Source organism: Mustela nigripes, chromosome 17, assembly GCF_022355385.1.
Source record: "Mustela nigripes isolate SB6536 chromosome 17, MUSNIG.SB6536, whole genome shotgun sequence".
NCBI classification, from domain to species: domain Eukaryota; kingdom Metazoa; phylum Chordata; class Mammalia; order Carnivora; family Mustelidae; genus Mustela; species Mustela nigripes.
This window is the reverse complement of record NC_081573.1, coordinates 18,700,826-18,726,957: the sequence shown is the minus strand read 5'-3', so window position 1 is coordinate 18,726,957 and position 26,132 is coordinate 18,700,826. Positions and strand designations below refer to the sequence as shown.

General features: G+C 48.6%; 2 long non-coding RNA genes across 2 annotated transcripts in view; both read right to left on the bottom strand.

The window, feature by feature from the left end:
* Positions 1–26,132, bottom strand: part of LOC132005066 (uncharacterized) — a 293,915-nt gene that overhangs the window by 73,478 nt on the left and 194,305 nt on the right. The window lies entirely within an intron of this gene.
* LOC132006047 (uncharacterized) lies at positions 22,262–25,914 on the bottom strand. Its single transcript, XR_009400971.1, has 3 exons — positions 25,798–25,914; positions 24,368–24,512; positions 22,262–22,591 (listed from the first exon to the last, which is right to left on the bottom strand). It is a non-coding gene; the product is annotated as an uncharacterized LOC132006047 (long non-coding RNA).

Below are 26,132 nucleotides of genomic sequence, written 5' to 3'. Positions count from 1 at the left end.
GGGGGGGTGCACAGTGTGGGCAGAAGCAGCGGCACCAAGAGATGGGTATGTACAGGGGACACTGATCTAATATGGAAATATATGGATAAAATGAGAGCCAGATTTCTCACTGTTAGAAAAGGGAGTTTTAAATATGGAAGGGAAGAAAAAACTAGAATCAACTTGTTATGGGCTGACTCAGTGTCCTTCCCCCAAATTTATTTGTGAAAGCCCCAAGCCGCCAGTACCTAAGAATGACTGTATTTGAAGAGAGGGTCTTTATTTATTTTTTTTAAGATTTTATTTATTTATTTGACAGACAGAGATCACAAGTAGGCAGAGAGAGAGAGAGAGAAGCAGGCTTCCTGCAGAGCAGAGAGCCCAATGCAGGGCTCGATCCCAGGACCCTGAGATCATGACCCGAGCCCGAAGGCAGCAGCCCAAACCACTGAGCCACCCAGGCGCCCCGAAGAGAGGGTCTTTAAAGAGGTAATTAAATTGAAATGAGGCCAGTAGGGTGGGCCCTAATCCCATTTGACAAGTGTCCTTACACAGCGGAGATTAGGACGAGCAGAGGGGTGGCAGGGGCACAGGTGCACAGAGGGATGCTCACGTGATGGGGGGCGGGGGAGAGAAGGGGAAATAGACGGGGAAATAGACGGGAGGAAGGGTGGGGTGGACGGGAGGAGATGCGGGGAGTAGGGAGAAGATCAGGGAGGGCGGGGGAACAAGGAGAGAGATGGGAAGGGGCGGGGAAGATGGGGAAGGGGAGGGGTGGGGCGGGGCACGGTGGGGTGGGGTAGGGGTAGTGGAGGGGCCATCCGCAAGCCAAGGAGAGAGGCCTCAGAGGAAACCAACCCAGTGCTACTTGATCTCGGACTCCGAGCCTCCAGAATGCTGAGAAATTAAATTGTCCAGTCGGTATTTGTTATGACAGCCCTAGCAAACTAATACAGAATGCCTTAGGATGAGATGAAAATGTGAGTTATCAGCACCAATTCTTGGTCTTCGAGATAAGTAAAGATAGGTATAAAACTAAACACAAAAGTAAATGTAGGTATATGTATATAAATGTGTGTGTGTGTGTGTGTTTGCCTGTGTGTGTACGCCTTCACGTGTTTCCTGTGTTCACTGAGAGTCCCCGGGAGCAGAGACCCCCTAAAGGCATGAGCTCTCCTAGCGTCTTACTTTTTAAAAATCACTCTCCACAAAGTGAACAGGGCGGAGGAGGCCCAAGATGAGCCTGGAACATCTTGTCGCACCAGAAAATAAGGACGAGTTCCAAGAATGACGGGGATATGCCCAAGGACACGGAAGGAGCTCCCACTGGCCAAAGGTGGGGCAATTCGAATCCACTGACACCAACAGAAATCCCTAAAGCCCATGCTGATACGAATCAGTAAATGAGAACCATAGAATGCTTCCCTACGGTAGGATAGGGGAACCAAGTGTATAAGGAACGACAGAGGGAGAAAGTCCTCTTGTAGCCACCATGGGTCACAAATTCATCCAAGAGTCGCCAGTGGATACTACAGTGGATAGAGGCGTGACAAGGAGCAAGATACTTACTTAGTCTCAAAGCACCTTCCCACAAAATATTCATTAATGACAAAAGTAAAAAAGAGTAATTTTGTAGTAAAAAAATAAATAAAAAAGCTTGGCAGATACAGACACACCTTAAGCAAGTTACCATCATCAGTAATGGAACAAATTGAGATCATACGTCCCCTGATAAGATGCAATTAGGAGAGCACAGTGTCACCTCAATGACATTCTGGCCCAAACTGTAAAACCTGAATCTGAATGTGAGGAAACATCAGTCAAATGAACTTGAGGGAGAGTCTATCAAATGAGTGGCCTGTGACCTTCAGAAGTACCAAGATCACGAAAGGGAAAGAGAGGCTAAGGAACAGCTCCAGATGGAGGGAGACGGAGAGACTTGACAATTCAGCGCACCGCACATTTCTGGACCCAAGTCTTCTGCTGTGAAGGATGCTATCGAATCAACTGGTAGAACCTGATGAGGTCCGGGGAGTGAATGTTAGTAATAGATCCCTGCTAATGTCCTAATCTCAGCTACATACTATGGTTCTGTAGGAGAAAGTCCTCATTTGTAGGAAATATACATTTAAGTTTTAGGGAATGACAGTACATCAAGCCAGCAATTTATTCTCATTTTGTTAAAGAATAATGAAACTCTTTACACCGTTCTTGCCACTTTTCTGTTGGTTTGAAATTATTAAAAAAATAAAAAAATACATATCCCTAGAAGACATTCAGAAGGCAAAGGAGTCTCTGAAAAGAAAATCATTAGTCATTAGGGAAATGCAAATTAAAATAGCAAAGTGATACCACCACCCACATAATAGAATAGCTAAAATCCAAAAAAACTGGTAATACCAATTGCTGGCGAGAAGATACAGAGCAACAGGAACTCACGCTGTAGGTAGGGACGCAAAATGGGGCCGCCGCTCAGGAAGACAGTTTGGCAGTTTCTTACGAGGCTAAACATAGTCTTCCCATACACCCAGCAGTCATGCTCCTGGGTGTTTATCCAGTTAAACTGAAAACTTAAGTCCACACAAAAAAAGTCTGTACATGAATATTTATAGTAGATTTATTCATAGTCACTCCAAACTGGAAGCAACCAAGATGTTCTCCAATAAGTGAAAGGACAAACAGTAGTAGATCTAGTCCATGTCATTTTTCATGATAAAAAGAAACCAGATATGTAACAATGGGAATGTATATGGCCAAATGAAAGAAGCCAATCAAAAAAGGCAACATATTGTATGAATCCATTTCACAGAACATGTTGGAAAAGGCGCAGACCCAGAAGCAGGAAAGAGATCCGTGATCACCTGGGCTTTGGGGAGGACAGAGACTTAAAGAGGTGAAACACAGGTGATTTTGTTTAAGGAAGTGAAACTCTTCTGTATGTTGTGGTGGTGGATAGAGGACACAATGCACAAATCAAATCCATAGAACGTCATGACAGGCAGAATGCACCTTAATTTGTTTACATTGTTTTAAAAATCCCTTAGGAGTTCAGAGGATTTCAGGATGGAATGCAAATGATGCCAAAAGCCAAAAGAATTTTACTGCATTGCAGATATATGAAATAACCCAAGAGGGTACTGACCTATAGAACTCTGGAAATGAGCAGAGCCTGAAGACAGAAGGCAAAAGGAACCATGCGTAAGTACTGAACTCCAGCTGATAAAACATTTCCCATGGGTGAAGGTTGAGCAGTTTTAAAACCACCATATATGAACTGGACGATTAAGTAAATGGATAGTAGCAGGTTGGAGCCCGGTGTCTCACTATTGGAATGGGAGTTTGCAGATAAGTGAGGGGAGAAAGCTAGAATGAGCCATGTGTAATACATTCAAGTTGAAGACATCAGTATGACCATGTTTAGCTTGATATACATTCATCAGGCTACCACTGAAGTATTTACGGATGTGTGTGTATACACACAAGTTGTATACACAGATTGTCTTGCTCTGCCATTTGAGAAGGCTTAGAAATGACAGAACCAGTAGCAAGGAAGGCACCTGTTGTCCAGATCTTAGTCTGTAAGATCATTCTCCCGTAAAAAGGAACTAGGACCCTTTGGAAAGACGGCTGATCTGAGGACTCGGACATAGAAAATGAGCCTAGAGCATCCTACAGTTCTAGAGAGGAAGGAAATGCTCCATGAGGGCCCAGCTGTGAAGGTGTGTCAGAGAGACACAGGAGCCATATGCAAAAGCTCCCAGTGGCAAAGCTGGAACAATCTGATCAACGAAATAAGTAACATAGTATTGGATTATAACTCAAAGTATAATAAATATATTCATAAGTCCATATAATATAAAGAAATAGTTGATTCAATAAATGGGGTAGACTCAACAAATCTCCATGCAGAGGAATTCCAAATAATTTATGTCCCCTGCCCTAAAGAGGTGGGGCAGAGCCACCCACTCGGTAAGCATCAGAACTTCCTGCCAAGAAGTACAGTATATTGGGAACCTGAGTGGCTCACTGGGTTAAGCCTCTGCCTTCAGTTCAGGTCATGATCCCAGGGTCCTGGGATCGAGTCCCACACTGGGCTCCCTGCTCAGCAGGGAGTCTGCATCTCCCTCTGCCTGCCACTCCCCGTGCTTGTGCTCTCTCTCTTTCTGTTGAATAAATATATAAAACCTTAAAAAAAAAAAGTACAGTATGGACAGGGCAGGGGAGTAACTTCATGTGGGGAAACCTGACAAACACTACCTCTGTCGGGTGGTCAAGGTCGGGGAGTTCAGTTACACCTGCTACAATGTGATGAGAAAGTACTTGACCTCAGTGGTCTCCTTCTCTAAAACCCACAAGTCTAACCATGAGGAAAACATCAGACAAATTCCAATTAAGAGACATTCTACAGAATACCTGACCTTGAATCTGTTACAGTCATCAAAAACAAGGAAAGTCCGAGAACGTGTAAAAGGCAGGGGGAGCCTAGCGAGACATGACAATGAGACATAATGTGGTATCCTGAAGGGGATCCTGGGATAGGGAAAAAAAAAAAAAAAGATGGTAGAAAAAAAATAAGGAAATGTGAATCAAGTGTGGACTTTACTGAATATTGGCTCGTTAATTGTGACCAACGTCCCACGGCGACGCAAGATGTCAGAAACAGGGGAAACTGGGTGTCAGGTATGGGAACTTCCTGTCCTACCTTCCCAACTTCTCTTGAAGTCTAAACCTCACCGAAAATAAAATCTTCATTACAAATTATTTTTAGGGGCACCTGAGTGGCTCAGTGAGTTGAGCATCTGACTCCTCTTGGTTTTGGTTCTCCAGCTCATGGTCCCAGGGTCACGGGAATGAGCCCTGCATCAGGCTCCACACTCAGTGAGGAGTCTGCTCGAGATTCTCTCCCTCGCCATCTGCCCTTCCCCTGCCCTCTCAAATGAATAAATAAATAAAAACTATTTTTAGGATTTTTTGAAGTTTGACAGTATGCTAGAGAAACAATCATTAGTCAGGCCTGTTGGTTCCTACAGCCACTCTGTTTGCAACAGAGGAGAGTTTCCTCTCCTCTGTTGTCCGTTTGCAACACCAGGAGAGGTTCTTTCTAGACAGAGGTTGCATGAAAGTGTGGGATAGGTTTGAGAAGTTGTGCTGGCCAGGCCAGTGCTGCCCGGTCTGCGGCCCTCCCACCATTCAGATTTCCTTCTTCCCAGTAGTGCTTTGTTAATGCTCCGGTTTGATCCCTGGATGTTTGATCCCTGGTGTGGCTCCTCTGAAGGCATCCTGCAGGCTTTCTCCAATACTGCAAACCATGCTTCTGATGCTTTGGAAGTAGACTTCCACACTGCGTCCCATGCTTGCGTATTTCCTCCCAGACCTTTTGCCCATGCTTGCTGCTTTCCACAATCATCCCTGGAAATGCCCTTGAAACTTTAGATGTAGACATGGAGCAAAGGGTCAATGGCATTGCCTTTAAGAGTAAATAAATAATCTGTGGATTAAAAAAATTAACAGGGGCACCTGGGTAGCTCAGTCGGTTAAGCATCCAACTCTTGGTTTCTGCCCAGGCCATGATCTCAGGGTCGTAAGATCAAGCCTCATGTGGGGCTCTACGCTCAGCATGGCATCTCCTTGAGATTCACTCCCTCTACCTCTCCTCAAAATGAATAAATAAATCTTAAACAAATAAATAGAATAAGTGGCCAGCCTGTGTTTGCCTTGAGGAAATGCAGAGCAAGACAGACCACAGCACCCATCCCTGTCTTGGACCTGAGCTCCTGTCTGGTCCCAGCCTGGCTTGGGTACTCTGGACCAGCACTTGGGAAAGCACGAGGTCAAAATCACAAGAGAAAAAGAAGTGGATCCTGTCCTTGGATCTTCTTCAAGAGGCTGGCCATCTGATGGAGACTAAGCAAACCAAATCTTCTGAGGTGCACCCAGCCGGAGGGGTAGAAGGTCACCTCTTAGTTCCAGTAGGAAGTTTTCAGTGGTTTCAATTCACTCAGAAGAGTCCCTTGACTCTCACCTTATGCACTTTTCTCTCAAAACCCTTGAGAGTTGGCCCTGGCTGATGTCACCCTCTCTTTACAGAGGAGCATGCTGAGTTCACAAGGGCAGGGAACTAGCCCACTGTCAGGCACCAGGAGCTCTCCATTGGCCGTCTCCAGGACAGGCCCAGGCCCATCGGCATGGGAGAGGGGAGGATGCCCAGCAAGGCTTCCAAGGACATGCATGCCTGAGGATCATGACCATCTAAGGTCAAGGACAGGGTGAGAGCTGCATCAGGTTAAACACCACAGACAGCAGTCAGGACAGGTGACACTGTCTTCTGTTTAGGACTTTAGACTGGTCAAGTGTAGTGCCAGACAGACGAATTGATAGAAAATCTATATTCTTCATCACTGGAGTTTAAAGTTAGTTTGGCAAGAATGCCAGAAAATCTACTACGCTCTTGTCTTTGGTTGATGCTAGCAGTCCATTTGAAATATTCCAAAATTGCCTTGGACTTCAGCTACAAGGCAAACTCTGGGAGATCCTTGGTCCTTAAAAGTCCTTTTCTTTTTAGTTAATAAACCTCATTTTTAGAGCATTATACAGAAAAAAATAAGTAGAAAGTACTAAGCGTTCTCATTGATTGCCTTACTCCCACACAATTTGCCCTATTATTCACATCTTACATTACTGAGATACATTTGTACAACCGATGAGCCGTACTGATACTTTATTATTATTTTCTTTAAGATTTTTGTTTGACAGACAGAGATCACATGTAGGCAGAGAGGCAGGCAGAGAGAGAGCGAGGAGGAAGCAGGCTCCACGCTGAGTGCCCCCTGATACTTTAATATTAATTAAACGCTACATAGTAGGGACGCCTGGGTGGCTCAGTCAGTTGAGTGGCTGCCTTCGGCTCTGGTCATGATCCCAGTGTCCTGGGATCAAGTCCTACATCGGGCTCCTTGCTCGGCAGGGAGCCTGCTTCTCCCTCTGCCTCTGCCTGCCTTTCTGCCTGCCTATGCTCGCTCTCTCTTCCTCTCTCTCTCTCTGACAAATAAATAAACATAAAATCTTAAAAAAAAAAACTACATAGTATGCATTAGGCTTCATTTTTTGTGCTGTACATTAGTCTATGGGTTTTCACACGTATCCACCACGACAATATCACCCAGAATAGTTTCAGGGCCCTAAAACCCTTGTGCTCTACTTACTCATCCCTCCCCTTCTTCCTGGTCCCCCCCCGAACCCCTGAAAATCACAATCTTCTCACTTTCTCTGCACTTCTGCCCTTTCCCAAAAGTGCTCCAGTTGGAATCACACAGTATGTAACATTTTTACCTTGTCTTCTTTCACTTGGAAATATGTATTTAAGGTTCCTCCCTGTCTTTTCATGACTCCTTCCATCTGGAATGTACTGAGAACTAGAAGGGGAAGAACTAGCGGCAAGAGTGGCTGGGGAGGGATGCTCAGGGGAGGACCACAGGGCCCCGGGCTCTGGCGGGCCTCCCTCTCCAATGAAGAGGAGAACCCAGAAGCCTCTGTTTAAATGTCTGAAGTACCTTCGGGATGTCTGGGAAGCAATGTGGGCCTTATAAGGACACAGTAAGGGACAGCAAGGGCTTCCCACCTCCTGGGAGCACCCAGAGTTCATGCTGGTAAGGAGCAGACATGCAGGGAAGTGGCCCAGCAAAGACCCTTTTCCTTTACCAACCTTAATATTAAAGTGTCTTTGATGGGCCAGTGGGCCTTGGACTGAAGGAAGGAAAGAGTTCATGAAAAACCATTCAAAAAACTAAAAATAACTCACTTATTTTCTCAGCGAGACTGGCTTTGCTCAAGTCTTGGAAAAGACAACACCAAAAAAAACAAAAAAAACACCCCACACAACTTGAGAGCAGAAATCCATGGCAACAAGCAACTTCTGTTTATGGATAGCATTCCAGGGAAATTAAGTGTCTGGCTGCCACAGAGTAGAAGAAATGGATATGAAATCATACATATCCATTTCCTTTCCTCTAGATGAGCAAATGGAAATTCATACTTGTTCTATCTATCCCTGAGAAATAAGTTCTCATATTGTTGTCTGATGAGACAGATGCCATGTTGTTTCTGGAATTTTGAGTAAAGATGATTGTGGAGCGCTCCGATTACCAGCTCCTTACTAACCGGCTTTCTGCAACATGGATTACTAAGAACGGGAGACAGAATGAAAGGGGTGGCTGTCAGCAGGTGTAGGCTCTCATGTCTCATTAAAATTCTTGTCACTTTTTCACGTACTCTGTGGACGGCCTTCCTTCTTCGAGTCTCCTTTTTAAATGTCCTAATTGGGGGGTGCCTGGGTGGCTCAGGTGGTTAAGCGTCCGCCTTCAGCTCAGGTCATGATCTCGGGGTCCTGGGATCAAGGTTCCCTGCTCAGCAGGGAGTCCACTTCTCCCTCTGTCCCTCCCATCCCCCGCTCGCTCGCTCGCTTGCTTGCTCCCCCTGTCTCTCTCACTCAAATAAATATATATTTTTTTAAATAATAAATGTCCTAATTGGTTTCAAACATACAAAAAAAGGAGTGATCTGGACTCAACCGTCTCTAAATATTTTAAACACGCTCAAGAATCTCTTTCCTGTTATCCTAGGATTTCTGCTTCTCGGAAGGCCAACTCCCCCGTCTGTTGCACAGGCTCTCCCTCATGGTGGTTTGTGGTTAATTATTGTGAATTCAGTGTGGGGGGGGGGCACTCCTCTGTCAAGGAGTCTCCTGTGCCTGGCGGGAGCCTCCTAGTGGTGTGACACTCCCTACCCCTGTCCCCCCCAAGACCCTGCAGCCCACCTCTCATTGCTAACCAGAGCCCTCTGTCAAAGCCGCCGTTGACGGCCATCTGTGTCTAAGCCCAATGTGTGAGAGCTCCCTGTGCCTGTACAGAGAGAGAGCAAACACCACAGGTGAGCACAAGTGTTTCTGAAGTCCTTCCCCCTTCGCTGGGCCCTGGGACCATCCTGAAAGATGCTTCCATCCGTGAATAAGGATGTTCACATTTCACATCTCCTGCTTCCTCCTGCCGTGGCTTTCGGCTGACCGACACTGGCATCACGGACACTCTTCCCAAGGTAAAGAAGAGTCTCTCATGCCATAGAGACACACTGGATCTCCCTCATGGACGGTCCTTGTAAACATTTAAAAAAAAAATGCATTTACAGAGTGAGACTAGAAAGTTCCCTTCGGTAGATGAGCCCTACAGTCTGACTTCAGCCATAACACAACACACCTTCTCTGGCTGCCTCGTGGGGCCCAGCCGAGCAAGACACGTGACAGAGAGATGGATGAGGGCATGGTCCCCAGAAGCTGGGGAAGTCGGCATGGGAGGTGAGAAACGAGCAGAAAGAATAAGACCAGCCAATCCTGACCAGTGAACAATGACTCTGGAAGTCTAAAAGAGGAAGGAACCAGCAGGCAAAAGGGACAGCACAGAGGATGAGAGGGGGGACAATGGGCAGAGGTTCTGGGCAGATGTGTGGGAGTTGGGATGGGAACCTGAGAGGCCGGCTAGCAACCCCTGAGTGAGGAGGGAGGCCAACCCACTGAGGCCCCATTATCTGACAGGGCTGGGGTCCTTGCTTTGGCCAAGAGGTTGCCATCCTTGGACGCGCCCTCCGTGGTGAAGATTCCCAGGACTCCCACCCCACTGGGGCTGTCCCCATCACCCCCACTGACACAGCACCTTGGCCACAGGGAAGGCCTTGGACTGTAAGAATTTCCAGTCCTGGTGATACAGTAGTTTGGGAAAACTGGTGACTCATGGTTGGGCAGGGACTCCACAATACTCCCTCTCAAGGACACACATTCCCAAACTGCTTGGGCCACGTAGATGAGACAAGAGCTCCTGCTGACAGGCCTGGGAGCAGCAAAGGGAGGGGTGGACCAATGGCCTAGAGACAGGAGCCACACAAACCCTGTCCCCCCGAAAGGACTTGGCCTGCAGTGCAAACAGCAGGACGGGACATCTGCAACCAGGACCAGGTGACTAAAGGGGCATGGGACACGCATACCACCCCCAAGACCCCAGATTTAGGGTTAAGGCTTTCAGAACAGCTGTGGCTCTGAACCCTCAGATTCTAATCCAGTCTCCAAACACTGTGACGTGGTTTTCACCTGGGCCAGTGGCTGCACGTGGTTTTGGTACATAGCACATCGTCATGAGTGCCCATGGCCAGTGCCTCGTGGTGCTAACAAACTTGTGCCCACCGTTCATGCTGAGACTCAAGTATTTCTAGAGTCTTCCAAGTCACAGACATGGTTCTAAACATAAGGGGTCAGTGTGAATGAGACAGACCAGGCCACAGATCTGTGCTCGTGAGATTCACGTCCAGGCAGGGAAAGAGAATCAAGCAACGAATGGTTATAAAGAAAATAATAAATGTTAATGGTCATTACATTTATATTTACATTATAAATACAAAGTGACAGGAGCTGGGGGCCAGGACAGAGCTGGTACTTGGGAAAAGCACTCCTCCGCACAAGGTGGTTTTAGGCTGTGATCTGAATGACAAGGAGAAGCAGCCATGAAGTGAGAGGGAAGAAGTTTTCAGGCAGAAGAACAGCAAGTGCAAAGGCCCTGAGGCATCAAAGGGCTTCAGGAGTCCCAAGGACTGGAAGAAGCCAGGGCAGCTGAAACCTTTAGAAAGGAGGGGAATGGAACAAGAGAGGCAGGGCAAAGGCAGGTAGGCGGAAGTCTACTCTGAATGCAATATGGAAGGGATTGGAGGATTTTAAGTTGGGACATGACATGCCAAATCATCTAAAAAGCTCCCCTCCGGCCATGTATGAAGAATGGGTTCTGGGGGACAAAGAGGACAGGGTATCAGCTATAGTCTGTTGTACTTGTCCAGGAGATAGGAGATGGAGGTATGATCCAGGAGGACAGGAGCCGAACGCATCCCTTTCTTATAGACACACAATGCCAGTTTGGAAAGAACCCTGATTTACATGGTTCGGCCCAGTGCTTCTCAAACTTCCTCGATGAAATCCTTCTATCCTGACGCTCCCTTTCACGTACTCCTGTGTTTCACGGAACACTCAGCGGGAAATCAGGATGTCTGCTTCTCCCGTTGTGGCTAAATTCTCATTTACGAAAGCCATCTGCTTTGCTGGGTTTGCCCATGCCAGGTGGTCTGGACACAAGATTAGATTTACTTGACTACAAAAAGCAATCGTTCCAGAATCTTGGGGCTCTTAGGCACTGCTTTTCCCTTTCTTAACCATAAGGAGTTGAGAAAAGAATTTAGAAAACGAACCCATTCCCAATCAAGTATTCATCATTTACAGTCACGGATTCCTGACTGTCCCAGAAGATGCCAGAAGGGGGATAACACTTTCTGCCCACGAGCAGAGATGCCTGTTTCTTCACTTGGGTTTTTTGGGTGTCTGTAAGATCAGCAGAATGCTGAAAAAAATGACATTACCATGGAGGCTGAACAGTGACTTTAAAAAGTGCAAATTACACACTTTAAAAATGCAGGCCATTATTCTAATCAGAATAATTACTAATACTCTCTGCGCCAAGACAAGGTGAAATGCAAGAGATTCAACTTGCCGGTGGTGGCATCAATTACCATACCTCCGCGTGCCGACCAGGCACTTCCTTCGTTACCGGGAGCAAGAGATTTTGCACTAAAGATTCTCACCTACAACCTGCTGTTATATACCATCTGCAAAACACGACACTCATGTAAGCATCTTCGAAAACACTTACATGTACACATGTTAACAGTGGGAAAATAAACTGAACCGAAATCAGCAAAGTTGCTGCTCTTTGGAAGGAAACAAAACGTACCTAAGAGATCAAGACGCAGAGCTATCCTCACGGTTGAGATGGCTCACACTGTGTGCAGAATCATGCCGGATGGGGTCAAGGGCTACTGGATTCTGGCTCTGGGTTCGGATCTGTACCCAGCCCCCGCCCCGGGGGGTGGTGGGGCGAAACCCATGTTGAGCCCACCCAGACAGCATGCAAAATGCCATGTCACGCTTCCAGATGGGGGGGGACATGGTGTTTGAGAATTAAATCAGTTGCTTCGAACTGTAATCCTTGAAGGTACCGTAACAGAAACAGCTTGTAGTATATGCCGTGCTGGCTTTCCCAGGGCCCTGCTAGGATTTATACCTGAAACGCAATTAGGGGAAACCGGAAAGGCCTAACCTCTGAGGTTACACTCTCTGGGTCCATAAATAAAGGGAGAGGACAGAAGAAACACATGGCGTTTGGTTTTTCACTCTATTTCCAAGGCCAGACAGAATGCTTGGGCGAGGGATGTGGAAGAAATCGTGTGTTCACCACGATTCATCATGCCCATACCTCTCTACCTGGAGAGAGAGCTCAGGTGAGTTCATTCTTAGCTTTTCAAGGGCTGGAGGCTGACCATGTGGTTCGGTTCTCTGTCCTGGCTTCAATGGTGGCCGCTCCTCGCTCTGCATCTGGGGCAAAGAGAGGAAGGGGTCCTCCAGATTCCCTTTCTAAGTTACCATATGACTTCCAACACACGTGTACTCACGACCCTTTGTGGGGACATCGCCTCCGCACGCACCTTCCGGAGACTTCCACGGCAGGCCAACCCCATGGTTTGCTTCAGACTCTTCCTGTGATTTAAATCTTAAACCTTGATGAGGACTCTCACTTCTGGGAATTCTGTTAACAGCGGATGCCACAGAGAGACGCTAGTAGGCCCTCCATGGGGTCACACCTGACATATTGACTTATCCCCTCCCCAGGTTTCCACCACTCTTCCTGGGACCTCAGGGGTCTAGGAGCCAAGGAGAACTCCCGTGGGTTGGAAGGGGAGCGGATGATGAGGAGCCGAGGTGTCTATAAAGAAACACTCGGGTGCTCAGGATCAGGGACAGGCCAAGTTTGAGTCCTGAGCGGGGGCCAACCCCGCTGTCCAGAGGGCTCAGGGAGGCGGGCCCAGAGGCGGGGCTGGACAGAGGAGCACAAAGGAGGAGAGCGGGTGGTGATGGAGTGTTCTGGGGCACTGCATGGGTAGCAGCTGATGCCCTGGTGCCCAAGAGGGGCGGCCCCAGTGAGACCTGCCGTGGCTGGGGAGGGGAAGGTGGGTGCAAGAGAAAACCAGTGGGCACCCAGCCTGGGTGACGGGACTCTCAAAGTTACCCAAGACAGTGATATCAGCAGACAGCCGGGAGGAAACATGCTGCTATTGCCTAGAAGACGACTCTGGAAAGGCCAACAAGAGTAATTTCAGTGACGCAGTCCACACCGTAACCACACACAAAGGTCATTTCCTAACAGCAGAGGTTCAAGAAACTGAGTTGGGGTGGCACCCAAACAGGACCCTTTCTCATCATCCCTGTGGCCCTTTACTATCATCAGGGGTGAGTTGGAACAGCCTTCCTGACCACTCACCCCCTGGAAATGTGGGGGGTCTGGGCTTCTGGGGGGGCTCAGGGGCTGGGCTTGAGCCATCTGCCTTCAAGCAGCACAGTGCAGCTGCCTTCTGATCCAACAACCCAGGCTCTGAGGCTCGGAGGCTCATCTGGGCCTTATATGGGAGCCCCAGGCAAGGCCTGGCCCAGCCCGCTCTGGAAGAACATTTCACCCTGCGGTTTTCTTGGGCTTCACCATCAAAAGCTTAGCATTTGAGACCAAACTCAGTGAATAAGAAAGAAAGAAAGAGAGAAAGAAAGAAAGAAAGAGAGAAAGAGAGAAAAAAAACTTTTTTCTGACAAATAACAATTTTTATCTGCAGGTCCCAAACTTCTGGGGCTGTGCTGAATCCAGCCCCGGGGATTGCTGAGAGCAGTTGGTTCCAGAGCAAAGAGCCAGCTGCAGAAGCCAGGACTCAGACAAAGGAGAGGGGTGTGGGGGACACACAGGAGGTATCCCGGGGCAGGGGGTGTGGGGTGTGGTGGGGGATGCAGAGAGAAAGTCCACATGACCTTTTTCTACAGGCAGCTCATGGCCGGTTTTCACCTGGAGTATCTTTGGCTCACATCCAGATTAAATGCCAGTTAGAAAGCTCTGCCCACACGCTCTTTCTGGGCAGACAGCAACAGTGGTGAGCTCTAATCATTTACAAAGGTCACGATCGGGGAGCGAGCCCCGGAGCAGTCATTTAAAATTCGATTGATCCCTATTTGTAGTCAAGGAAAGAAAATGGGCACTTGGACTGTATTGTAATTATGAGGCTTCCAGGCAACCGTAAATAGATGTGCAGTCTCGATACTGGCAAATACCTGGGAGAAAAAATTATTACTCCGGTATTGCACGTTGCTAGGAAAGGTTGGAGATAAAATTGCGCATAAAAAAAAATCAATCATCTTTTAGCTAATTTGCCCTGCTCACCGCCCATCAGGGTTATCACAATTATCAGATGTCTGCTGAATATATTACGGTGAGGGTCCCACTTGCTAAAAATGCTCACCAAGAAAGCAAAGGCCTCCAGTGCAGTGGGGAACTCTGCAGAGCTGCCTCGTGGGGGCAGAGTGGGCTCCAAGGGCCACAAGCACATAGGGAGAGCTTGTCCCTGAGGGACAGGGAAGAGGGTAGAGGCAGAGCTCCCCAGAGTATCAGCTCTCATTCCCAAGAGGTCCTCCCCACTGTGGGCACTGCAAACACCATCCCTAAGCCCACAGTGCTGAGGACTGGGGAGAAGGGGCCTCCCCTCCCCACCCCCCACCCCCATCCCGCTGGAGGAGAAGGGTCTTGCCTGTCCTGTGAGGGGCAGAGGGAGAGCCTGTGCCGGCCCATGATTCTGTGCTGCTCAGTCACCCTGGGCTAGGCCTGGAGCCTTGACATCTGCAAGCTTAACCCTCACCACAACCCGTGGAAATTAGCATGATTATAGCCCCCATAACTGATGGGGAAACACGGACAGTGGGGTTCAGAAACGTAGTTGAGGGACGCCTGGGTGGCTCAGCCAGTGAAGCATCTGCCTTTGGCTCAGGTCATGATCCCAGGGGTCCTGGGATCAGGCTCCTGCATCAGGCTCCCTGCTTGGTGGGAAGTCTGCTTCTCCCTCTCCCTCAGCACCCGTTCGTTGGTGCTCTCTCAATCTCTCTCACTTTCAAATAAATCATATTTTTTTTAAAGATTTTGTTTATTTATTTATTTGACAGACAGAGATCACAAGTAGGCAGGCAGAGAGAGAGGAGGAAGCAGGCTCTCTGCCGAGCAGAGAGCCCGATGTGGGGCTCGATCCCAGGACTCTGAGACCATGACCTGAGCCGAAGGCAGAGGCTTTAACCCACTGAGCCACCCAGGTGCCCCAAATAAATAATAATTTGAAACAAACAAACAGAAAAAGAAATGTGGCTGAGGTCACCTGGAGGGAGGTGGCAGAGTGGGGCCCAGAGCCAGCTGGAGTTAGAGATGGGGTGGTCAGCTGCCCCATTCCACCTCAGGGGGTGCTCTGACCACCAGAGCCAAGGGCAGTGGTGGCCATGGCCCCTCTCCAAATCTTCCTCTGCCCCTGTTCCACACCCTGGAAGAATATGCCCCCCCCCACCTCCCCGCCTCTTTGGGAAGCACAATGCACTTGGCAGAAATGACACTTGCTGCCGGTAGATGAGGACGGAGGGCTAGCTGCCATTCTGCTGGGGGCTGGGCTCTCACATTGGTCCCTGCTCGCAAATCCCACCTGTGTGGTCCCTACACACCATGCTGGGCATCCCCGGAGCTCCGGGACCACAGGTGGAACCGGCAGCCCCTATCTCTGGAGTGACATGTAGGGAGTCAACATACCCCTTTCCCATGTGCAGTCAGCGATGCTGGGACATAAGAGGGGGGCTGGGCGCTGAGGGAAGGGCCCAAGGCCCAGCCTTCTCTGGGAACCAACCTGCTGAGACGGGTCACCTCTAAGAGGGCTTCGTATTATACCCGAGGACACTTACTTCTCACAATCTCCCCCAGGAAAATAATCAGGGTGGAGACAGATTTGGGCATAAAGATATTGACCACAGTGTTGTTTATAATACAAAGAATGCTGAAGACCTGAAACATCCCGCATTTGGAATCGGTCAAGCGAATGATGGCATTGGATAGAATGTTAACCGGGACTGCAGCGTTATTTCATAGATAGAATTTCTAGAGATAGAAGAACATGCTTATGAAACAATGCTGAACAAACCACGAACACAACACCCAGGTTCAAAATTATATGAAACCTTATAAAGAAAAAAATGCTTAGATCATTTAGGATTACGGGGAATATGGTTCTGCTTTCATCTCCGTGGGTTTGTTTCAAAACCGTCTGCCCTGAGTTTACCTCCTCCTCGTGTCCACAGCAGCCCCAGGGACCCCACTCAGTTTCATCAGAAGGTGCTAGTCTGTCTTTTTATTTTTATTTTAAAAGAATTATTTATGTATTAGAGAGCCTGCATGCCTGCAAGGGGGAAGGAGGGGCAGAGGGAGAGAGAATCTTGAAGCAGACTCCCCACCTCCCCCGGAGCCCTGAGCCTGCGGTGGTCTCAGTGTCTCAATCCCAGGACCCTGAGTTCATGACCTGAGCAGAGATCAAGAGTCAGCCCCTTAACCAACGGAGCCACCCAAGCTCCCTTATTCTGTCTTTTTAATGTTGCCGTATACAAAACGTAAAATGTACCCTTTTAACCATCTCGAAGTATACAGTTCAATGGCATGAAGTATGTTCTCACTGTTGTGCAAACATTACTACCCATCTCTAGAATTCTTTTTATCATCCGGAGCAGAAACTCAGTGCCCACCAAACAAAAAGACCTGTCCACCCGCCCCCTGGCCCCATGGAACCTCTATTTTCCTTTCTGTGTCTATGGATTTGCCTCTGTTAGGAACCTCCTATAAGTGCAATCGTACAACATCCATCCTTCTGGGCCTGGCTTCTTTCACCCAGCAGGGCACGTTTTCAAGCTTCATCGGAATTGGCACACCCACCCTGCCCCTCCCTCCACAGAAGCCTCTTTGCACTGAACAGCAGCGGGCGTTCCCATTTAGCAGCTGAAGAAACTGAGGCTCGTGAAGGTAGAGTGGGGACTTGTCTTGGATTTGACAGAGTCCCTCACTCGTCACAGGCAGCAGGAGACCTGCCTTAAGGGGTCCAGAGTCAGGCGAGGAACCCCTATCTGGGCTCTTCATACAGAGTTACCAACGGCTGACCCTCCCACCACCACTGCGGGCATGCACACTCCCCCCCCCCCAAATCCAGAGAATAAATGGCACATTCCAAAAGCTTGGTGGCCAGGGCCTTGAACAAAACTCCCACACTGCAGGGATGCTGGTCTGCAGCCAGCTCTTTCCCCAAGTTCCCCTCTCTGGCACCCAGGCCTTGCCACTTTCTTCCCCCACCCCCACCGGCTGGCATAAGGTGAGTGGACAGCCTTGTCCTCCAGGCCACACGCAGAGCCGGTTTATAGTCCCCTTCAGATCGGTCTTCCCGGGGGCACTCGGTGAAGGTCAGGACAGCCTGAACTCACTGTCCTGGGAGCTGGTCGTACCCCGCCGCCCCCAGCCCGAGCTTTTGACTCCTAACCAGGGAAGCACTCCACTGCCTTCCCCGTGCATCTATGGAAAGTCAACCTCTGTTAAAGGCACGTTTTCCACGGCCCAATCACAACCGCTCATTAATTAATGGAGTCCTCTTAAACAGGTATAATACCCGCTAACAACACACATCTGATAGAACACATTACCTGTGAACGGATGCTAGGCAATTAGCAATTTCCTACTCTATTTAATACAACACATTACATCACTGCCGTGGCGCAGTCATCTTACAAGTGGCAGTTTCGTCCTTCCACGCATCGCTTTAATCCTAAATGATGATAACAGAAAATCCAGACAGGCCTGTCCCCTCCAACTGGACTTTGCTCAAATCTCTTCCACTACCCCCAGCTTGAACAACCATGGGGTTTCTTCACTATCTTCCCTGCCCTCATTCTTGCTCGCCCTCTTTGAGGCCATTCTCCCGCCCCACAAAAGCCAGAGTGACTTTTTAAACATGTAAGTCAGATCAGGTCATTCCCTGCTTTAAAAGCTCCATGCTTCAAATGGGGACTAGACTCACCTCGAAGCTTCCATGGCTTCCCATGCCCTGCAGGATGTGCCTCAGCAGTGTCCCAGTTTCATCCCTCCCACTGGCCCTCTGTCTCACAGCTAGAGGTACCTGGCTTCTTCCCTCGCCCTTGAGCACTGCCCCAGGGCCTTTGCACGGACACAGCCTCTGCCAGTGCTCTGCCTAGCTGGGTCCTTCTCCTCACCCACCGTCAGTGCTGCTGTCACCTCCTTAGAGAGGCTCTCCCGGACCGGTCCAGCTAAAGTAGCCCTGTCACTCTCTATCACATCGTCCTGATGTGTTTCCTCATGTGTCTTATCCATATCTAAAATTATTTTTTGTTACATGTTTACTCTCTGAGGTCAGAAGCTGAGTTTGTGTTGATCACTGCTATATCCTCAGGGACTGTCACACATTAGGCACTCAAAAATGTTTGTTGTCTGACTGATGGAATGATGATCTTGTTTTAAAAACATTTCTTTACTGAGTGTTGCTGAGACACAATGTAACATTAGTCTCAGGGGTACAACACAGTGTCCACATTGCTATGGTTATGCTATGCTTACTACGAGTGTAGCTACCTTCTGTCACCATACGACGCTGTTACGAGGTCACAGACTATGTTCCCTGTGCCGTACCTTTCATCTCTGTGACTTATTTGTCCCATGACTGGAGGTCTGTACCTCCCCCTCCCCTTTCCCCTAACCCCCACTCCTCTTCCCTCTGGCAGCCACTGGTTTGTTCTCCATATTTGTAAGTCTGATCCTGCTTTGTTTATTCATTTGCTTTGGTTTTTACATTCCACACGTGAGTGAGATCGCAGGTACTTGTCTTTCTCTGTCTGGCTTATCTCACTTAGCATAATGCTCTTGAGGTCCATCCCCACTGTCACAGATGGCACAATCTCATCCTTTTTTATGGCTGCAAGATACTCTATCCACATCTTCCTTATCCATTTATCTATGCTCCTTCACCCCCTTTACGCCCTGCCCCCCAGTAAGACTTCCCCCCTCTTCTCCACAGCAGCTGCTCCCACCAAGACCATGAGTGCCAGTCACTCTGGCAGCTTCCAGAGCCTCAACCACACCCCAGGTCGATCTGCCTGGATACGCAAACCCCGCCAAGTGCCAACTGGACTCAGGATTGCCCCCCCACCCCCTGCTTTTCTTACTGGGCTCCCCACTCCAGCACAGGCCCCAGCCGGAAACTCAGGAGGCCTGAGCCAGGCACTTGCTGTGTCTTAGCTGCCTCCCCTGGGCACCCCTGATTCAGCACAGCCATTGGGAACAGTCCCAAGCACACAGCCTGGGTCCCACCTCAAGTGCCTCAGCACCCACAGGAAGCCATTAGCAGGGAGTGGAGGGTTAATGTCCTTGGGCCAATGTGACGGTTAATTCTATGTGCCAACTTGACTGGGTCACGGGTGACCCAGATGTTTGGTCAAAGAACTTCTGAACATGTAAGGGTGTTTCTCAGACGACGTTAACACAGGCATTGGTAGACTGAATAAAGATTGCCCTCCATCACCAAGCCCACTTGGGTGGGCTTCATCTAATCAGTTGAAGTTCTGAATAGAACAAAAACCTGATCTCTCATGAGTAAGAAGGAGCTCGGAATTCCTCCTGCTGGACTATTTGAGCTGGAACCTCAGTTTTTTTTTGGTTTTTCATGATCTCTCATGAGTAAGAAGGAATTCGGAATTCCTCCTGCTGGACTATTTGAGCTGGAACCTCGATTTTTTCCTGTCTTCAGAATTGAGCTGAACATCGGCTTTTTCTGGATGCCCAGCTTGCTGGCCACAGATTTTTGGAACTTCACATAGTCAATCTTTATAATTGTGTGAGTTAATTCATTATATGTGTGTTAATATATATGTGAGTTAATTCATTATATATATATTCATTATATATATATTTAATACATATATTTAAATATATATAATATATATTATGTGAGTTAATTCATTTTATATATGTATAAAATATATATGTATAAAATATGTATATATACGTATATGTACATATATATGTATATATGATATATACATATATACATATATACATATGTATATATACATATTACATATTATTCATTTTACATATGTATAAAATATATATATGTATATATACATATATACATATATACATATATACACATATATACATATACATATATATACATGTATACATACATACATATATACATATTACATATATAAAATGAATTAACTCACATAATTTAATAATATATTAGCATAATAATAAATTAACTCACATAATTTAAGTATATATAATATATATTATGTGATATAATGTGATAATATATTAACATAATAATATATTAACTCACAAATTAAATATATATAATATATATTTAAATATATATATTAAATGTGAGTTAATTCATTTTATATTTAAATATATATATATATATAAAACGAATTAACTCACATAATATATATATGTACATCTCCATCCTATTGGTTATGTTTCTTGGGAGAACCTGCCTAACACAGGCAACCATCAACCAGTGGGATATGGGAGACAGTGGATAAAGGACTCTGCTTCCTTCCAAGTAACAATATGAGGAGTACCCCACATGGTTTCTGAGCCCACCAAAGCCACCGGCTCAGTCAGGCACCTGTATGGGAGTCTCTCCCTTCCCTGCTTCACCGCCTCTGGGCTCAGCCTCGCTTCCTGGACTCACTCCTGCACCCGCAGCTGAGTCTCAGGCTTGCTGACGGCAGGACCCAACCTGGAGACCTCCCAGGTGCTCCAGTTCCCCCAACAGATGCTCCAGTTCCCCCAACAGATGCATCACTCAGCCCCTAGTCTGGCGGAGTCCATCCCTCCATCTGTCAGACGCTGTCCCTTCTGGTCTCCCGTGGCTGCTGTAACAAATTACCCTAAACTCGCTGGGTCGAAACAACAGAAAGGTATTTTCTCACGGTCCTGGAGGTCAGAGTTTGGGAAGCAGAGTCCCTGGGCTGAAATCAAGGTTTAAGCGGGCCTACGTTCCTTCTAGAGGCTCCCGGGAAGCATCTGGCCCGTGCCTTGTCCAGTTTCTGAGGTTGCTGGCGTTCCTTGGCTTGTGACCACATCCCTCCTCTCTTTGCTTCCTTGGTCACATTGCCAGGGAATCTCTAGTCACCCCCTGCCCTCCCCCTTATAAGGACAGATGCCATGGTATTGCGGATCCATCTGGATAATCCCGGATTATTCCCCATCTCTGAATAATCACAGCCATAAAGCTTTTTCTTTTGCCATGTAAGGTCACATTCACTCACAGATTCCAGGGATTAGAATCTGATGTGTTGGGGGGGGGGCGTTAATTAAGCGTCGCAAAAAGCGTCGCAATCTTACATGACCCCTCCCACGACTATTGGGAATGGCCTCCTTCCTGGCCCCATCAAATCCGTTCTCCAGGCTACAAAGCAGAGCTGCCCTTCTGGAAGGCAAACCTGCTCAACTATCCGCATGCTCACAGACCGTAGATGGCTTTCTGCTACTCGTGGACACGGTGCTGATGGCCTAGCCAAGGGCAAGGCCCCCTGCATAGCCCCTTGCTCCCCACCTCCAGCCCCAGAAGCCTTGGGGGCCAGGGAGGCTCAGTAGCCCAGTGTGTGCACGGAAGGGTACTGTTGCCAGGCTCAAATGCAGATGCCAGAAAATCCCCAAAATCTAGGTTTTGGTTTTGGGTGGCCTGGGTTTTTTGTTGTTGTTTTGTTTTGTTTTGTTCTTGTTTGGGTTTTGTTTTGAATGTAAAACCCCGCAATATTTAAATGTTGGCAGCTAATTTTAAAAGAACATATAACATAGTACAGGCTGTACAAAGCAGTCTGTGAGCTGCCCCTTTGCAACCTCTGCCCCACAGCTGGCTCCTGGGGCTCTTTTCTGGCCCCAGGCCTTTGTCTTCACTCATCCCTTTGCTGGAAACACTCCCCTGATGATCCGCCCCAGCCCCAGGATGCTCCCTGTCTGACCAATCCCCGCTCTCTTTTGTTCTTAGTTTTTGCTTCTGGTGGACCACCTCTGGGCCCCAGCTCACATCCCCTGAGAGGGAGGATATCGGTCTTCCTCCAGACCATGAGCCCCTCAAAGCGGAGGATGAATCCCCCAGTAGCAGAGAATCTGGCCCGATGGGAGTGCTCGACGGGTGGTATCTGGAATATTAGGACTATGTCTTGGCCTTTGAAAAAACATTCAGTGTTTTATTTTCAGAACTTAGCCACAGAGTCACCAAATTTGGAAGGATAAATATGGGTTCAAGTCGTTCCAAAATGAGCTCTTAAATTTAGATGTAAGGATTGTTTGGTCTACTCCAGCGAAGGACAGACAGGGAAAAAGAAAAATAAGATAAAAGCTACCTGCATTTTTCTGGGCAGATTCACTATTCACTGATTTGTACGTGGTTTGCTCTGGGCACTCAGCAGGTCATCCTGACTACAGCAGGCGGGACACCTGGATGGTCTGCACATAGGTACGCATGCCCCTTTATCCAAGTGCACCAACTCTTATGAGTGTGAATGGGAATCACTTTGCTGCCTTGTGTATGCCAGCGTGATCTTCCTTGGCACTGCAGCATCCCAGATCCCCTGCGAGGAAGGAGGTAGAAGCCACCACTTTAGGAAAATCAGTCGGCTGGGAGTTGATTCTCTTGTACTAATTATGACTGTAAAGGAATGCCACAAAGCAGAGAACGTTCCCCTCATCCCCCCCTCCCGGAAAAAAGCCCATTAAAAGAGTTCATTTTACAATAACCAGTACAAAGTAACAAAGCCAAAGTCCAGAAATTCAGTTGTGACATTAATCAGAGCCCTGTTCTAGGTGGGTTTCGGCTTGGGCTGGGCGGCATATGTGTGGCCGAAACAAGCCAGAACAGTCGCTCCTGAAACAAAATTGAGCAGCTTTGCACGTTCCAAATTGTCTGCCATCAGCACACATTACCCTTAGGATCCAGCAAAAAGGATGAAATTTTTAAGTGTGGGGAGAGACTGTTAACTCTATGAGCAGAGGCTTCTCAAGAGCCCAGAATGCCCTGGGACTCAGGTTGGGGGCAGGGCGAAGTGGTGCGAACCAGGGGGGGGGGGCGGTTGGCAAGGCTTTGCCCTCCAGTGTTTTGTCACACACTTGAGAAACAGGAGCATCACGTGAGGGGCTCAGGCCCTGGTTAACAGGGCGAGGTCAGTGGGGGTGGAGCAGGCTGAAAGGGTCTCCTATCCCAGGAGAAAACCGTATGGCACATTCAGGTGCCATTTTATTTTATTAATGATTTATTTACTTATTTCATTTTATTTTATTTTTTTAAAGATTTTATTTATTTATTTGACAGAGATCACAAGTAGGCAGAGAGTCAGGCAGAGAGAGAGAGAGGAGGAAGCAGGCTCCCTGCTGAGCAGAGAGCCGGATGATGTGGGACTCCATCCCAGGACCCTGGGATCATGACCTGCGCCGAAGGCAGAGGCTTTAACCCACTGAGCCACCCAGGCGCCCCTATTTACTTATTTTAAAGAGAGCGAGCACGCAGGCCAGCAGGCGAGGGGCAGAGGGAAAGAATCCTCTGCACAGAATGTGCAGCCTGACATGGGGCTTGATCTCACAACCCTGAGATCACAACCTGAGCCGAAACCCAGAGTAGAGGCTTAACCAACTGAGCCACCTAGGTGCCCAAAGCTGGTTTTTTAACACTGTTTTCATTTCACTCTGTGTGTGTGTGTGTGTGTGTTTCACATCTTCATTTTATTGTCACTCATGTTACTGAAGCAAATGGATTGGTAGAGGAACAAAATCTGGCAAGGAGACCCAGGATTTCATGGAAGCACTGGAGGCTTGTGAGAGGCCCCGACCGCAGGGCCCCTCCGGAGAAGCCCTATCTTCCTGGTTCTGTGCGGGACAGTTTCAGTGCCTGGCGTATATAAGTGACATTGATTAAATCTTGATGGCTCACAGATTCATCCAAGCATCGGCTCTAACCTTGAAAACAGCAAAGCCTGGGCGCCTGGGTGGCTCAGTGGGTTAAGCCGCTGCCTTCGGCTCAGGTCATGATCTCAGGGTCCTGGGATCGAGTCCCGCATCGGGCTCTCTGCTCAGCAGGGAGCCTGCTTCCTCCTCTCTCTGCCTGCCTCTCTGCTTACTTGTAATTTCTCTCTGTCAAATAAATAAATAAAATCTTTAAAAAAAAGAAAGAAAACAGCAAAGCCTAACGGCGACTGTGTTCCTCCTGAAGACAGAGCCAAGTCATGTTTCTAGAAAATCTAGAAAGTCATGTTGCTAGAAAATCTGGGGGCAATATTTAGTCAATATTTAGACATCCCCGTAAACCTCAGCCTCGTGCAGCGATCTGAAAAGCTCGCTTCAGAGACGGGACTTACAGGAGAAGATGGGGCTTTCATCCATGGAGATGAGGTGGTGTGCAGGGATTCCGAAGTTAGAAAGGGGTCCAGCTCCAGGTCCCCTGGTTCTGCCTCCTGCCTGGCGCAAGCCTGACCACCCACTATACGGAAGAGGGATTTTTACCTAAAAAATAGAGAGGCGCACCGTATGAAGTTGGGAGGGATGGGACAGCTTGCAACTGTCATTTTACAACCCGTTTAGAAGCGGCAGTGTGTTCTGGTGGTGATGAATTCATTGTATCCAACACCACCTGGACAGCAGGTGCACACATGGCTGGAATTTCCCATCCCATGGCTGGAACCCTGGAACCGGGAAGCGGGAAGTCTCCCGCAGTTACGCGCTGTAACTGCTGGATCTCTGAATAGGAGGCATCAGCCCACTCTGACGCTGCGTCCCCCTGACTTTTCAACCTCAGAACCACCTCTTGATCTCTGCCAGTTCAGGCCCTGACTGGCCGTTGCCTCGACGGTAAAGGATACCCGGGCCATCACATGGCATGAAACCTTGGAAAGCTTTCTGAGAAGCGCCCCTGGTATACAACTGGGTGACAAAAACCTCTTTTGTACATCCGAGACTGCCCGAAATCCTTCCGTTCTCTTCACCCCAGGCCCTGCAGCAACCCCCCAAGACTCATGGCCTGAGTTGGAACCCTAATGAATCCTCGCAGCCCCCCCCCACCCCCCACCAACACGGTGCAGGTTCACATCTCCAGGATTTGCACTTGCTGCTCCTTTTCTTGAAAACCCTGTCCCACCACGTCAGTCCCTTCATCCCAGAAAGCTGCGAGGCCAGTGTCCCCTCCCCTGTGATGCCACCCTCTGCTGGCTGGCTGCTGTGATAAAACTTAGTCTCTGCAAACGGACAGTTACTTTGCCTGTTTCTTGTAAGTTTCTTTAAGGCAGGAGACGGTGTCTTTTTCCTCTGTGTATCCCTGGCCCTTTGCGTTCCCCCTAGCAAAAGGTAAAAGGCTTGGATCACATCGGAGGAACCGAACTAAGAGTTTGCTGTGGCAACCTAAAACGTCGGTAAAATTCCCAAGATCAAGTAGGTCGAGGCTCTTGACAGAGGTGGTTGGTTTCACCTGCGAAGTTCCTGGCAGACTCGTACCCACCATTGCCTCCCTCCCGACTCCCTGCATCTGCTGGTTCCTGCACCCAGGGCTGGAGCTATGCGGAGGGCAAATGTGCCCCAGAAGCCCACCCCTGTTCTTCCCCCTCCTCTGGAACCACACAGACCTGCCCGGGCTCCCGCAGAGCCAGAACACCAGTGTGGGGCAGCCCCACGTTGGGTGGAGAGCGTGAACAGTACTACTGCACCCCCAGTAACAGGGTGGGATCTTAGCCTTCCGGACCTGACTGGTGCCCCGCCCACCGCCCCGCCCACCCCCACGCCCCTGCAGCCATCTCACCTTTCACTCTCCTTCTCCAGCCCTGGGAGCGACTCACACCCCTGCAATGGGCTGTGTTTCCATGCCTTTATGTGTGCTGTGCTTCCTGCCTGCAAGGACTTCTCCACCTGGCATGCTCTGCCCGTTCCCTAGCAGCCCTCACCACCTTGCTCCCCACGTGTCCCTCCCTCTGTGACCTCAGTCCCCGCTCCCCTCCCTCTGTGCAGGCTCCGGATCACCCACTGCTCTGGGTGGTTAACAATTGGCTGCTTCTCCGATTCTTTCCTCCATCTGCACACGGTATCCTGAGGACTGGGATGAGGACTGGTCTCTGCACACTGGGGTTTTCCTCAGGG